Raw genomic sequence first — 17,054 nt, 5'->3', positions numbered from 1 at the left:
TATTTTGCATTCAACAGCAGAAGGAAACTCATACAGGTTTAGAAAAACAACAGAATTTTCATTTTTGGGTGAACTATTCCTCGAAAGCAGCCTAATATAGCTACTGTTGCCATTTGTGTCAATAACATAAATCAAACATCCGAAAGAAAATCACTCCCTGTCCATGACTGAATCACTTTTGTAAAATAAGTAAGAATTAATGTATTGAATTTATACAGTGAAGACTATTCAGTCTATTTGTACATTTACTTTATACAATATAATGTTTTTTATTCAGTGCTTTAAGTTTTTCAAGTAGGTTGATTTCTTATGTATCTGTTCTCTTGTAATTTGTGACTGTTTACTTGTCTTCGGTAAGTTTGGTTTTACTTAGGCTAGTATTATTTTTTTGTGATACTGAAATTAGTAACAAGAATTATGACATTTCAGTGCATCAAAAATGTTGATAGAATAAAAATCATATTTAAAGCTATTGTAACCTGCCTGTAACTACATGGAACAAGGGGGGAACAAGCACCACATTCATTTACAGCCCGCAACTGTTATATTTACCCTGTAACTACATAGAACAAGGGAGAAACAAGTTGGACTTAAACACAGAACAAATTTATATTTGCACAGTAATTACAGAGAAAAACATTGCACTAGTTTTAATTTAATTGTTCGATGGCCAAATTAAACCCTCTACATTTTTTATTTTTTTTTGCTATAAACACATCACAGTATACATCCACTAAAATACAAATCTTGTATCATGTATTTTTTTCTGCGAACAGCTGGAAAGAGGTAAGCTTGTTTTGAGCTGCATTGAACCTTGATGGTATATCATGCAAAGTTATTTGGTGATAGTGGTGTTGAGAAGTTGCTGGTGTGAAGTTGATTAGATCGACAAATAAGGCAAGTAGACTCGTGAATTATAAATCATAGCAGAAACTCATTAACTAATTTCACAAGATGTCCAGTTTTGTTGTTCAGTAATGTCCATCACGTATCCTTTAATAATAAAATATGTACCCCATGGTTAAAAAAATACATATAGGCCTATAATAAAATACCAATATAAAATTATAAAAAGAATATTGTCTTTCTAAATTATTCCCAAACATAAGATTGTTGTTTAGGCCATACATACCACGTAATATTAGAATAGGTACCCCTTAGTTTAAAAATACTTACAGTATAAATGATTTGTAATTTTACAGGTTGTTACCCCTTTATTCCACAAACGTCGCATATTATTCCCCTATACCTACACAAAGGTACTGAATACGTACACTATAATTACAAAAAAAGTTATGCTGTAACTTCAGTTTACTTTCGCAGTTCTTTGCAGGTTGCATATCTGGTAGTTACCCCCTTATTACCCAAACGTAACACATTGTTCCCTTATACCTACACATACATTCTTTATAGGCAGGGGTGAACTTACACTCTAAAAAATGCTGGGTTAAATATAACCCAGCATTGGGTTAAAAAGGGACAAACCCAGCTATTGGGTTGTTTTGACCCCGCGGTTGACCCAGTCAAAGCAACCCAATAGCTGGGTTTGTCCCTTTTTAACCCAGCGCTGGGTTATATTTAACCCAGCATTTTTTAGAGTGTAAGTTTTTCAGCCTGGTTCTCGTATGAGAACCTGGAGATTTGGTTTTGACCCATCAAATATAACTATAAAAAATTAATTAATAATAGTGATAATATTATTGCACTTTATTTTTTATTTTTTTTAATAAAATAATAAACTAAATAATAGTGTGATAATACTATTTTATTTTAAAATAAAAAGGGAGTATTAAATACAATTATTTTATAGTAATCTTAAAATAAAATGCTAATATTTAAATTTTTATTTGAACCTTAATTATTATTTTTAATTAGAATTATTAGAATTTTTCATTTTCAAACTTAAAATCAGCAAGCTTTTATTTTGGCGGGGTGCCGGCAAGTAAGTACATGCGCTTCCGGGTTCCGGGTTTAACGCTGCCGATTGTAGAGCGTCAGCGCATGAAATGTCACAGTTTTGCATTGTGTTTTGAAAATGTTAGCGGGTAGCCTAGATTTATGCTTTCAGTTTGAATAGAAATCTTATATAGTACAGTCGATCTAAAATGGTAATTGTGCATTAACAGCTGTCAACCATGTCGGTACGCAAACGCGTGCTCTGAACTCATTAACACAGCGCATTTCTTATTTTGGTCGCGCATGCGCACCTGCGGACAACATATGTGCGCCCGTTTATACGTAGGCCTACACTATAATTACAGAAACGTACACCGTAAATTCAGTATACTTACGTAGTTCTTTGCGGGTTGTAATCTAAAGCGTTAGGCCTACCGGACTTTTCAATAGGCTTTTGGATTATTGACAAAAATATGCTCTGTGTGCAACCATAGTTCATGAAATTTACACGTTTTGTCCATCAAGATAATCTTCACAAAATAATATAACTTTTATGAATTTTGAAGCCTAAATAAAAGCGCCAGAACTTAAAAGCTAAACTTAGGCTATAAACGAACTACAGCACCACAGACGCTTGCCTTAAACATGCTTCTGGCAACTTTTTCAAACTTATTTTAACATGTTCAGTGAAAAGGATTTACTGAATTTTAATCCACGCTACACAAATATTTTCATATAAACTGGAATAAATACAAAACTACGGCCAAACTAAAACTGAAATGAGACATTAATAAATAGAATAGTGAATAAATTAACTAATTATAACTAAAGGACATATGAAAGCATTTTGAAATAAGGTGCATTAAAAGTCAATAAATCCTTGATTAATATGTATGTTTTAATTAAAAAGGTGTCTCCAAGTATTCAATACAATTCTAGTGCATTTAATCTTAAATAACAGCAGAGTGAGCGAGTTAAGATTAAATTTATTTTATTGAATAAAGTACCACATTTCAGCTATTATTTTGTTAGTGTGGGTACACAATTTTATTTTATCCTTGCATTCTACAATTAATTGTACTGTAAATTATACTACAATTAGAAAATACTTTATAAACTTTTCGGCGTGATGAAGTTTAATGTCTCCAACAGCGCCTGTAGTCCCATTTAGCAACTTGTTAGCAACTATCTTTAAGGATCTTAAATAACAGCAGAGTGAGCGAGTTAAGATTAAATTTATTTTATTGAATAAAGTACCACATTTCAGCTATTATTTTGTTAGTGTGGGTACACAAAATTTAATTTTATCCTTGCATTCTACAATTAATTGTACTGTAAATTATACTACAATTAGAAAATACTTTATAAACTTTTCAGCGTGATGAAGTTTAATGTCTCCAACAGCGCCTGTAGTCCCATTTAGCAACTTGTTAGCAACTATCTTTAAGAAACTTTTAACAGTTTAAAAAAATATTATGAGTGGGGTGTGTTTTATGTCGTAGAATAAAACGTGAAAGTATCTTGAGCTTGTGTGAACCACAGACCTTGTTTTAGGAGATTTAATTAAACTCCCATTCAAAAAACCCATTGACTCTGGGACGATGGAACCAGAAGTGCTAAAATGCTAACTCGCTTCCAGGTTTTTGCCTACAAAAAAAACTTCATAGTTCCACCACTCCATTGCAATGCTATATATATGTTGTGTGCACACGAGAGGCTCCGGCGTGATCACAGATATTGTTCTTATCACAGCGGGGTGGGGGGGGGGGGAGTTTAAAAAAATATTATGAGTGGGGTGTGTTTTATGTCGTAGAATAAAACGTGAAAGTATCTTGAGCTCGTGTGAACCACAGACCTTGTTTTAGGAGATTTAATTAAACTCCCATTCGAAAATGATGGATGTATATTGCTTGTTCGACAGTATATCGACTAAAATATTATGTTATTTCTGGTCATAAAGATAGGAGTAAGACATCATTTAAAACTGCAAACGGTTCTCCTTTTATTTAAATCTACTCGCAATAAAAACAAAATCATGCCTTTGTAAAATAAAGAAAAACAATATGCACTTTGCTGTCTCGGTTTCCTTAAACTAGTGGATTTAAACCTAATTTAACATTCTAAGTTCGTCGATTAACAGATAGGAAATGAACATCGTAATAATTAAGAATTAGCTCAGTCAGTGGAGAGTAGGTGGACTTTAGTGGCTGCTGGAATGCATTCGATCACATGAGCATCCACATTATGAATGCAATCTGGTCGAATGAGTTTTCCATTACCTCTGGAAGGGGTCGAAAGTGGACAAGCATAAAGCATTTTAGAGCCCATCTTTATGTAGCATTATCCAATTATGATCAGATTGATGAAAACACATCTTAACACCAGGTGTAAACAGGGCATAACATCAACATCAAAGTAAAAAGTGAAAAGAAAAAAAGTCTGGGAGGCCATTCCCTCCCAGAACTGATCGGAGCCTTCAGAATTTGTGTATCATTCGATCATTTGTTTTTTAATTTAATATTGAAAGTAGAAAAATGAGAAAACGGCTCCTTTTTCGTTTTTTTTCCAAAAAACGAAAAACAAGAATTCAGCTTAAATTTTTGTTTTTCGTTCATGGGTGGAAAAATTAATAAACAGCTTGAATACTCGATTTCTACATGTGGGCGGGAATTAAACGCCCCTTTCTATTGATTGGTCAGCCGAAGATCAAACCGTGCCGTCATCAGTTCTTCTGCAGTATCACGTAGCAGAATAATAGTCCTCCACTGCTGCAGTTGTATGGATTAATAACCCATTTTATTGCAACTACATTTCATATTTTTCTCATCAAACAGACTAATGAATAGCTTGACACAACTCATACGGGGGCAGAGTCTAGACAGGTCTTTCTTCTGTGTAGACCAGCGGTTCTTAAAGTGATAGGGGGTCCGCAAAATAATTTGCTATAGCCTAAAGTATTTCCAGACTGTAAAGTCGCTTTTTTAAAATCATGATACATAGGCCTACTGTGATTTATTCCAAAGTTACTTATATGATGCATTTAACGTCAAATAATCTAAATGAAGCCTTTTAAAAGACAAATATTTAATTTGTCTTTTAAGGGGCATTTAATTCCCGCCCATGTGTAGAAATCAAATATTCAAGCTGTTTATTAATTTTTCCACCCATGAACAAAAAACGAAAATTTAAGCTGAATTCTCGTTTTTCGTTTTTTTGGGAAAAAAACGAAAAAGGATCCGTTTTCTCATTTTTCTACTTTCAATATTAAATAAAAAACCGAATGATCGAATGATACACGGATTCTTCAGGAATCTCTCTTTGGGCCATTCCTGTGATGTTACAGGGTTCATCCTTAAGGGTCAGGGAGTTTATGGCCCCAGGTCACATGACAAAACTTTTGAGCTCATCAGATGCTACAGAGTAGAGCAGGGGTGTCAAAATCAGTTCCTGGAGGGTCATTTAATTAGGGTTGAATCTAAACTCTGCAGGGCTGTGGCCCTCCAGGAGTTTGACACACACAAGCAATACATTTTCATTTAATTATAAACAAAATGCAATTAAGTGTCTGAAAACACTACATGCACTTTAGTATATTTTTAATACACTGTAAAACCTGGTAAGTTAAGAATACTCAAAACATTTGAGGAAACGTATTGCCTCAAAATATTTGAGTAAACGAATTCAATTTTTTAAAGTTAGTAGACCTTAACATTTTTATGACAAGTGGGGCGGGGCTGAGAGCCATGGGAGCCAAGCCTCGCTTCCATGATCCCACCCCACTCATCACAATGATATACTTTTATACAACTTGCTTCCATTAACAGCACATTCATTCAGATCTTTATAGTTAAGTGCTAGCTAGCAACAACACACTAGCATGTACTAATGTAGTTATCAAAAAGACTCACAATACATGCATGTAAGTAGTCAAACAACATGCAATATAAATAGTCTTCAAATTTTGCTCTCCATCCTCAACTTAACCACAGGCTCTACTCTTCACCACAGCGGTAACACTACAAAACCAACATAACAAAAACCTATGTAAATCCTGACACAACACAACATTTAAGTACTAACTTGTGTCTCTCTATGTTAATCTTGTGTAAAAACACACAAAATAACACTTAATTTCTACATTTATTTTCCTTGTTGTCTGATGCAAAGCATGCTGGGAACTAGAAATCATCATTTTAAGTTCACCTTACTACAACATTTTAAATTTACAGAACTTATTTCAATTAAGTCCAATGAACTTTATTATTTGAGTTAACTCATTTCATTTAATGAATTTCACTGTCCATTTAACAAAAAAAGTACTGTAAAACCGAACAATTACAGTATAAATGGTTGATTAATTGATTTTGGGGAGCTGCTTCTTAATAAACTGCTTGATGTCCATCATTTCCTGTTGAAAGAAAAGGAGGAGGAAATCAGTTTAAAATGTTTCAGTATGTTCTAAATAAATCCAATTAATGCATTAAAATGCCCTGTTCAAAAACATAGTGAGTAACCTACATAGGAAGCATTTTTAGGCTGTCATCCATTTAATAAAAAAAAATGTAAGTAGTTGGTTGAAGCAAGAAGAAATCCAATGAAGTGTCACACACAGTGCTGAATCCTACCCCAGTGTATCTTTAATACAGGGCTAACAAACACATTCACGCTATTTCTTATACTTATGGGCAATTTAGAATCTCCAATTCACCTAAGCTGCTGTTTTTGACTGTGGGGGAAACAGAGCCCTGGTGGAAATCACACCAATACAAGGAAGAAAAGAAATGCCAACTTAAAAAAAGGCTGCCCCTTGCCTGGACTTAAACCGGAGACCTACCACTGAGTTACCGCGTTGTTAGCTTAACAGTCACTTATGAGGTTCAATAATGGTTTGAATAAAGCCTTAGAAGATAGCTTCCTATGTAGACACTAAGCAGTAGACAGCAAGGCAACTCATTAGATTTTGGAACAGAGCTACTGTATTCTGAATAATAAAAAAGCGAGAGTAAATAATAAACTTGATTTATGCAAACCTCAGGACATGCACAGTGAGGCATTTGAGAGTATGTTTTAAAAGTGATATTGGAGGGATTCAGCATGACTTTGAGTTTCTCTACAGTGAGACGGCCAAAAATAAGAGGAACCAGAGGATCTGCTTCGCCATGACACTGCAGCACCGATATATCCTTATTATTGCTAATCATTGACTACAGAATAGAGACAGCAAGAGAGAACAGACAGAAGAAAAAAAATCACATATGAATATCATCATAAAACAGCATTTGTAACCTACATTACTTCTGTACGGAAACATATTTTTTTTAGTAAAAAAGATTCAAAGAAAAATTGTATCAACCTAAAACTGATTGAAGTGGACATTTCATACCAGAATGGAGCCAGATTTGATTTGGATTTGGTGGACAACAGCTATCCATTTCTGATGAGCCTTTTGACAAATGTTTTCTTTACAGTTTTAGTGTAGCAGAGAATAATAATTATGAGTGAATATTGTGTATATTGCTGCGCCTTATCATTGAAAGGCTGCATAGATGGGCAAGGAGTTCTTGCCCAGAACAGACCCATACCACAAATCCAAAAAGTAGCCCAATTGTCAGTTATTTATGACAATAGTGGTCCTGACTTCTTTTGTTGCAGAGGCCTTTCATGTCATTTACATGTGTCGCGCACTATATTTTTGTTAGTGGGAATGTAACGAGGAGACACAGGAGTAACTTGAACAAACAGACTTTAATAAACAAAAAGGCAGGGAACATCGGGAACGTAGGAGACATGGAATGACGTAAGACACCGAACAAGGAAACCAGGAACAGAACACTCTTTAAATACACAACTGAACAAGGGGATAACGAGGCACAACATTTTAATTAGAACATTTCAGAACATTTTATTTATGATTATATTTATTTGTCCAATTACATTTGAGCCCCTGAAAATGGGGGGACTGTGTATAAAAATGGTTGTAATTCCCAAGCATTTTGTTATATTTTTGTTCAATCCCTTGAATTGAGGCTTAAAATCTGCACTTCAATTTCAAATATATATATGGACCTAACTACACACACATACACACACAGTGTTGGGGATAACACATTACAAGTAACGTGAGTTACGTAATCAGATTACTTTTTTCAAGTAACTAATAAATTAATGCATTACTTTTTAATTTACAAGAGAATATCTTGTACTTCTTGAGTTACTTTTTCAAATAAGTAACGCAAGTTACTTTTTTTCCCAATTTATTGATTGACAGCTCTCCTGTCCCCATGTTGAGAGAAATCAGAAGATGCTACTGTAGTTCTAAAATAAATATGAATATGCATTCATTAATCTCACTCACAAAATAAAAACACAGATTCAGTATTCCTCAAAATGAATAAAAAAATACTTAGAATATAACGCAAACCTACAATAATTAAATGTTAAACAACACAAATATCCTTTATGTATTTAATCCTATTCTATTAACCAATGACTTTGCTTCTGACCTTCGATGATCCAGTTCAACCATACTAATAAGCAAAAATTACTCTAGACAAACATTTGTGTCTCTTTTTTTTTATTGCTGAAGTGTGTTGAAATTTCTTCTTCTGCATTCTACTGTACGGACATAAATTTAAATTTCTTTCAGCCTGAGGCTTATTAATTTCACTTTTGGTATGAAAAGGCTTTTATATTTGCCAAAAATAGAACTTTTTTATTTTAAAAACAAACAAGCAAGCCCTGTCCAGATTTAAAAAGTAACGCAAAAGTAACGTAATGCATTACTTTCCATAAAAAGTAACTAAGTAACGTAATTTGTTACTTTTTTATGGAGTAACGCAATATTGTAATGCATTACTTTTAAAAGTAACTTTCCCCAACACTGTACATGTATGCATATATATATACACACACACATTAGGGCTGTCAGTTTAACGTGTTAACTTAATTAGTTATGAAAAAATAACGCGATTAAAATATTTTAACGCAGTCAACGCACTGGCCCCGCCCCAGACCTGTAGGTCATCTTACATTTCATACAGTTGACTGTTGACAAATATGATGCAAGGCAACAACTTCATAAATGCAATTATGCCCTAAAATTCAGATATTAAAAAAAAGATATAAAAAAGATATTTGGGGCAAACATGCTCCTGTATGAGTGTTTGTCTCATATTTATATCACATGATAAGCGACATCACACGAGTAGCTAGAGCAATATCACATGAGTGCTCTTTGTCCTCAATAGAGAATGTGAAGCTAAGTCACACCGCGTTGCATGCTGGGGCGCCGCCGGCATTCTGAGAGGATTACCCTCTGCTACAAATGCTGAAATTAATACGGATACCAACATGCTTATCTTTTGTTTTGTTTTTGCCTTTATGTTAAATATTCGCATTCTTCATTGGATCGTTTGCAGGGAAGATAAGCTATTTTATCGCTTCACATGATAATTAGATTTTTTTTCTCTTAAGTTTTGTAGAATTTCATTTATAATTTTGATCTGATTACCATGAAAACAGATCGTTTGCAGGGAAGATAAGCTATTTTATCGCTTCACATGATAATTAGATTTTTTTTATCTTAAGTTTTGTAGAATTTCATTTATAATTTTGATCTGATTACCATGAAAACAGTGTCGCCCACTGGACACACGCTTCTGCTTCAGCCTTCATATGGTAGATTATCCAAATAAAGTGTTTGTTCAGCAAGCTGACAGAAGTCGATCCATTTCTTTGTTGTAAACGTTTTAATGACAAGTATAATTGTTGTCATTGTATATTAATATTTCCATGGCCACGGAGGAGAATCCTAGATTGTGGGCCACATTCAGCAGACACAAGCACACTTTATTTTCTATTTATTTCAACAAATGACAACTAAAATGAAATCCCTGGAAGCTTGTGAACAGTTTTGTATCATTTTAAAATGCTGCTTTAATGTATTAAGCCAGTGATGCTAAATGACATGCAGATGAGGCCAGAATATTAAGCGTTATCCTCCTTTTAGAAAATCGTAATGAAGAAAAGTTTATGCATTAAGACAGTATTTCAAGTTCTTATTTTGGGTTCAGTTTTTCTGCAGATATTATGCTTTATTAGTAAGGTGTGTACAGAATGTGGTCTTCTTTATATGAATAGAAAATGCTTAACATGTAAATAAAGAATTGCGTTCACATTTTGGGCTTATGTACGTATCTGCACGTAGCATATGCTTTACAATTTTGTCTTTATCACTGTCTTGGTACATTAAGCCACATGAAGCCTTATTTGTGTTAAGTGTTTTAATGTCCCTGTTCAAGTTCTGCTAATTCATAAGCTGAGTGAGTCATACTCACGAAGGTGATGTTAATTATTAAACCAAACAAAATCAAAAAAAAAAATGCCTCAACATGATACTTTTATTAAGTGACAGGCAGTGGGTTTAATCTGTGACATTTGTAATGGATTTACTATCCGGCGTCTGCTTGTCATCTCCGCGACCTGCTTCCCTTGGGGTTTTTAGACAGAGAAAAGGCAAAAAAATACACTGCATTGTCCAGTTTTCTCAGAACGATGATCGGAGTTACTTTTGCAATTCTCGATGCAGCAAGAATGACATACAATGGTGACATTTTCCACAATCACGACAGAAAATGAAAATACTCAATAGCGGAGAGGCAGCGCAATCCTCTCAGTATGGCGGCTAAACAAAGCAGTTCCCTCTCGAGCTTTCACGAGACATCACAGAGATATTTCTCCGTTATGGGAACTCCTTCCCTTCCAACCTTTCCTGAAGTCCTATTGGCTCCCGCCAGTCCAAATGACTGGCCAATTGACACAAAGTATGCAAATCGCATGCAAATACCGACGAGCTCGAGAGGCAGTATAAAATGTGGTGCACACGACAATTACGTCAGAATCTTCTACTTCACCTGTTGAATTCACTATAGCAACAATCTGCAAGATCTGCGCGGGACCAATAGAGCCGCTGGATCAGCACGACTACTGCATCGCCTGCCTGGGCCTGGCCCACGGCGAGGCAGCGCTGGACGAGTCCAACTCCGGACCCGTTGCAATGTGGCTCGCGGCCTATTTGGGATGAGTATATGGTGCCGCTGGTGGGCCCTCCCGGTGACAGGAGTGTCGTCTTGTCGCTCCACCAACCCCAACGGTTGCCCTGTTTCCCAGTCTCACTCCCCTAGGACTGCTTCCGCCCCGGTCTCACTCTCCGAGGACTGCTTCCGCCCTCCTTCCAACATCGCAGAGTTTGTGTCCTTTAGCCAGGAGGAGGGGGATGACTCGATGTCCATCTCGGCCTCAGAGAGGGAGGATTGGGCGGGATTGGAATCCGATCAGCCGGACAGCATGGGGCCCCCAGACCTCCAGGAGGAGCTCATGAGGGTTCTGTCAAGGGCTGTCCAGGAGTTGGCGCTTACCTGGAGTACTCCAGAGGAGCCTGCCAGGAGTAAGCTTGACTCCTGGTATTTCAGGTCCGAAAAGCTGACTCAAGGACGTCGGTCCCCTTCTTCCCCGACGTACAAGAGCAGTTGGTGAAAACATGGTCTGCGCCACAATCAGCGCCCGTCCACTCTGCCACACAGGCCATTTTTTTCCCACATGGATGGGGCGGAGGCCCATGGGTACGTGCGCTCTCCCCCAGTCGAGGAGACCGTCGCTGCGCACCTGTGTCCTGCAGCAGTCAAGACCCTAGGCTCAGACATCAGCCTCCCCTCAAAGCCATGCAGGACTACCTTGCCAATAAAGCGTATGCATCTGATGGCGAGGCGGCTTCCGCGCTGCATGCCATGATAGTGCTGCAGGTTTTTCAGGCGAAGCTCCTGCAGGCACCGGAGGGCGGAGCCCTCACGGGCAGAGGCCATTAAGGATCTGCGTGTGGCGACGGACTTCGCACTGATGGCAACGAAGCGAGCGGGCCAGGCTGTGGGTAAGGCCATGGGTTTTATGGTCGTCCTTCAGAGGCACCTTTGGTTAAACCTAGCTGACCTCAAGGATGCCGACCGTAAAGTGCTGCTGAACGCTCCTGTGACTCCCTCCGGCCTTTTTGGTGACGCCGTGGAGTCCATTACTGAGCGCTTTGCGGAGGCTCAAAAGCGCATCATAGCCATGAGTCACGTGATGCCGAGGCGCGCTTTCCACCGGCTGCTAAGCAGTCGTCCTGACGGTCTGAAGAGATGAGGAGAGTGCAAGAGAGGCCCGGCTCCCAAGCGCCACAAGTTCATGTTTTCAAATGTTTATGTGTTGGATGTTCATTCAATAAAAATGCATACATTCTCACAAAAAGAGCTATTTCCTCCTCACTCAATGCGGTGCCTCAGAGCAGTGCAGAGCCGCTCTGTTCTCTTGAAGGAATTTCAGAGGCTGCTGGGACTCATGGCGTCTGCTGCAGCGGTATGTCATCTGGGCTTACTACACATGCGCCCCCTGCAGTTATGGTTGAAATCTTGAGTCCCTTGGATGGCGGGGACTTTGGGCCGTTTGCACATCGCGGTCTCCCGCGGCTGCATCGAAGCTCTGAGGCGCAACCCAGATCTCTTCAGCCAGGGGGTTCCCCTGGGCTTGGTGACGTCACGCGTTGTGGTCATGACGGACGCATCGACTCGCGGCTGGGGAGCAGTGTGCGAGGTCATGCCGGCTTCGGGGTTGTGGTCAGAACCCCAGAGCCAGTGGCACATAAACCGCTTGGAGCTGGAAGCAGTGTTCTTAGCTCTAAAGGATTTTCAGCCGCAGCTGGAACAGCGACAGGTACTGATTCGCACCGACAACATGTCTGTGGTCTCGTACATAAATCACCAAGGAGGCGTACGTTCCAGGGCTTTGTACAAGCAAGCAGCGAATCTCCTGTTATGGGCGGACTGGCACTTTCTCTCCATCAGAGCAGCGCACATCCCCGGTCTCCTGAACCGCGGGGCGGACATGCTTTCGAGGAAGGGGATTCCTCAAGGAGAGTGGAGGTTGAACCCCGAGTCGGTTCGGATGATTTGGACCTGCTACGGGAGAGCGGAGGTGGATCTGTGTGCCCCGAGTGAGAATGCGCACTGCCCGCTGTTCTTCTCCCTGTCTCACTCCCCGCTGGAAGGGGACGCTCTGACATCGCACTGACCAGCAGCCAGGCTGTATGCGTTTCCTCCAATCAAGATATTGCCACTGGTGTTATGCAAGATCAGGGAGGAGGGGGCTTTGGTGATACTCATCGCCCCAAATTGTGCCGAACCAGCCTTGGTTCCCGGACCTGACAGAGGTGCTGGTGGCGCCGCCCTGGCCGATCCCCATCAGGAAGGATCTGCTGTCTCAAGCGAGCAGCTCGGTGTGGCACCCTGAACCCGGAGTTATGGAGCCTTCATGTGTGGCTGCTTCGGGGATATCAGAGGAGCTGAATGCTCTATTGAGGATTTACATTGGTGTCAAGAAGGGCAGCAAAGAAGCCACTTCTCTCCAAGAAAAATGTCAAGAACAGACTGAAATTCTGCAGGAAGTACAAGGATTGAACAGCAGAAGACTGGTGCAAAGTTATTTTCTCTGATGAAGCTCCCTTCCGACTGTTTGGGACATCTGGAAAATCGATTGCTCGGAGAAGAAAAGGTGAATGCTACCATGAGTCCTGTGTTGTTCCAACAGTGAAGCATCCTGAGACCATCCATGTGTGGGATTGCTTTTCAACCAAGGAAGTGGGCTCTCTCATAATTCTGCCCAAAAACACTGCCATGAATAAAGAAGGGTATCAAAATGTACTGCAAGAGCGACTTCTTCTAACGATCTATGAGCAATTTGGTGATGATCCGTGCATTTTCCAGCACCATGTCACAAAGCAAGAGTGATAAAGAAGTGGCTCGAAGATCATTACATTGAAATTTTGAATCCGTGGCCAGGCAACTTCCCGGATCTCAATCACATAGAGAACCTGTGGTCAGTCCTCAAAAGGTGAGTGGAAAAGCAGAAGCCCACAAATTGTGATCAACTCCGAGAACTAATAAGGCAAGAATAGATCGACATCAGTCAGGATTTGGCCCAGAAGATAATACCCAGCATGCCAGAGCGAATTGCAGAGGTAATGAAGAACAAGGGTCAACACTGTAAATATTGACTCATTATATTTTTTTGCCAATAAAAGCCTTTAAAACTTATGATATGCTTATCATTGTTTTTCAGTATACCATAGAAACATGTGGGAAAATAATCTACAAATACTGAAGCAGCAAACTTTGCAAAACACACAGTTTGTCATTGCCAAAACTTTTGGCCATGACTGTATACAGGTGCATCTCAATAAATTAGAATGTCATGGAAAAGTTGAGATGTGTGGTATGGCTGTATTTTGGCCATAGGTAATCACGGCATGCCGATATACAGACATATCTCATGTCTACGAGTGTGATATTGCGTTTATGCAGTACAACAGTTCAATGGCACGAGTGTGCAAATACATAAGAATAAAAAAGCCCTCTTTTATGCAGAACTACTTCCTTCCACCACAGATTTAAATCTAAAGTTGACAGTTTAACAGCTGAGCCCAAGCCTGTTACTAATTAGAAAACGTCACTTTAGAACTAGTAACAAAGTAATGTTGAGATGCTTCATTAAAAGCTGATTGTATTACTGTATTAAAAGTGTTGTATTATGTATAGCAGAGTATTATGAGAGCGAGAGAGTGACTGAGCAATCCTGATTACTTGCATCTGATACAGCATTGATTCTTCAGATCAATCTCATATTCACAATAAAACATTAGTTTGAATGTCCGATAGGCTTGTATCATCCTTTCATCTGTTAAGATGACAGCGCTGCTTGGTTTATCTGTTGGCTGTGTACAAGCTGGTTTTGAAAGAAAAAATGACTTCCTTGTTCAAAACTGTGCTTTACTATTTTTCAATTTAAAATCTTTACTGTTGACTCATATTTGCATATCGTTGCACTTTTGTTGATTTTGATTGCTTCCATTGTCCTCATTTGTAAGTCGCTTTGGATAAAAGCATTTTCCCGCCGTAGCCAGCTATGAGGTTACCGAGGTCTGGATTTTGGTAAATTTTTCATGTTCAAAAATAAAATTTGTTCTCTGAATGACTAATTTGCTGTTTAAAACTCCTCATATGAATCTGCATGACATGTATAATTCAGTTTAGACAGTTTGCAAGAATGTTTAGCATCTGTGGTATGAAAATAATCACTGCAAGACACTGCAGAGTGAACGAGTCTTGAGAGAGTTATGAGTGGGGGCACGGTCGCAGCCTCCGTGTTGCCGGATCAAGCTATTATAAGCACTTTTGGACTTGTCTCTTCCACTTAATTTGACTTTTTAGAAAGTTAATAAAGTGTGAAGTTGCAGTTTAGGGTCAGCGATATCTTTATCGTTATCTTATCTTATATGCAAAAGGTCTGAAATAATTTCAGTTTATTTTTCGGTTAATGTTTCATTTAATAGCAATATCTGGCAAGACTACATCGCCGGCACTTAAACTGACAGTAATCAAAAAACCCCATGGACATGTTATTGCTGAGAGGATATGACATGCGTTAAGGGAAACGCAAAAAAAAAAAAAAAATGTCATGATATTATCTGACAGAATCTTTATCAACGCTGTCAAAAACAGTAGCATTTAAAGGTGCCATAGAATGGAAAACTGTATTTACCTTGGCATAGTTGAATAATAACAGTTCTGTACATGGAAATGACATACCGTGAGCCTCAAACACCATTGTTTCCTCCTTCTTATGTTAATCTCGTGCATGCAAAAGACCACTGGAAAAATAGGCAAATCAGAACATAACACTGGCTGTGACGTTACAGTCGGGATCACTAATAGTTACGCACCCAACATTTGCATATACCCGCCCATGTTCTATGCTAGCCGCCCCAGCCAAACCTGCACAGCAGAATCATCAGAAGTTTTGCAGGTATTGTGAGGATAATAGAAAATGGCAGATCATGGAAATAAATGTTATGTTCCAGGCTGTGCAGGGGATGTGATGTGCAAGGATGGGTTGGTGTCTGTATTCAGAAAGGCACGGAAAACAAATAACGCACGTTCTAATAAAATAGCACGAGCCCATAGGGACATGGTTAGCTGTTTGCTAGCGGTAGCCTGTTACATTACAGTACATAAGATTTCACTTACAACATAAACCGAGTAAGGAGAGATGACTGAGGATGATGGCGAATGATTTACAGATCCTGAGCACCACTGACAAGCATCTGATCTTGAAAAATGTGTGGCAAGTACTGCCGCTGTAGTTTACATAGAGCACGTGTGATCGCAAATCTCGAAAGTGAAAGTAAAACGATCGTGCATTCGAAAGCCGTTTCAATGCCCCGCATATCAATAGCGGCTCCCTGATGCCCGCATTTTATACGTATGGAGTATAATTACCCAACAATATAACTGCAAGAGACTGAAATATATATTTTCCCTGTGTTTCCTTCCTGCCGTGTGAGCTACTGAAATGAGCTGCACTGTGAAACAGCCAATCAGAGCAGAGCTCAACATTGCGCCGCACTGTGAAACAGCCAATCAGAGCAGAGCTCAACATTATTATTCATGACCCTTACAAATAAGGTAAAAACAGACCATTTCATTCTAGGGACAAATCCTAGGGTTGTAAATGGACATGTAAAACCGTTTCTGGAGTTTGTTTGCCCTTACCTAAGCCACATACCTTCTATGTAGACATCAGAGAACAATTGAAAATATTGTATCAATGCATTCTATGGCACCTTTCAGGGCTCTACAGTGCGACCATTTCAGTCGTATATGCGACTGGAAGCTACTGCGTGCGACTATGAAATAATATTTAGGAGCACCTGTGCGACTGACCCGATCAGCATATTTGTGTTTGCGCTGAGGAAGCTTCAAAGGTTCTAATATACTTACGTGTTTCTGCAGCGTTGAGTAATGTATCACAGACATATCCTCTCATTATAACAAACACAGTGTTGACGGAGTGTAAATAAGATATTCATTGTGCAGTGTAGAGAGCTTCGTCGATTATAATGGAGTTTTGTGAGATCGGGATAAACGTGACAGCTTTTAATGATTATTAAGGGAGTTTGCAAATGTGATATTGATTTAATACAACAGTTCATTAAACAAGTTAATATTAAGTGACTTATATTGTCTGACAACAACACAATTGCCTTATTTTGCTCTATTTCATCAACGAAAATA

The 17,054-nt window shown here is 38.8% G+C and overlaps 1 protein-coding gene across 3 annotated transcripts in view; it reads right to left on the bottom strand.

Annotated features, from left to right (window-relative positions):
• Positions 1–6,164: 6,164 nt before the first annotated feature.
• The window catches only part of LOC107571281 (acyl-protein thioesterase 1-like), a 39,296-nt gene continuing 28,406 nt past the window's right edge, over positions 6,165–17,054 (bottom strand). Inside the window, exons 5-6 of one of the 3 annotated variants that reach the window (XR_001607157.1) lie at positions 6,927–7,100; positions 6,177–6,304 (exon numbers count right to left, since the gene is read on the bottom strand). The gene's annotated coding sequence lies outside the window, so the exon portion shown is untranslated. Of the gene's footprint in view, positions 6,305–6,926; positions 7,101–17,054 lie in introns of all 3 variants that reach the window. The other 2 variants (XR_001607158.1, XR_001607159.1) reach the window with 2 other exon arrangements.

Source organism: Sinocyclocheilus grahami, unplaced genomic scaffold (genome assembly GCF_001515645.1).
Source record: "Sinocyclocheilus grahami isolate Dianchi unplaced genomic scaffold, SAMN03320097.WGS_v1.1 scaffold1575.1, whole genome shotgun sequence".
In the NCBI taxonomy this organism is placed as follows: Eukaryota; Metazoa; Chordata; class Actinopteri; order Cypriniformes; family Cyprinidae; genus Sinocyclocheilus; species Sinocyclocheilus grahami.
The sequence above is the reverse complement of the archived record's forward strand: the minus strand, read 5'-3'. Positions and strand labels throughout refer to the sequence as shown.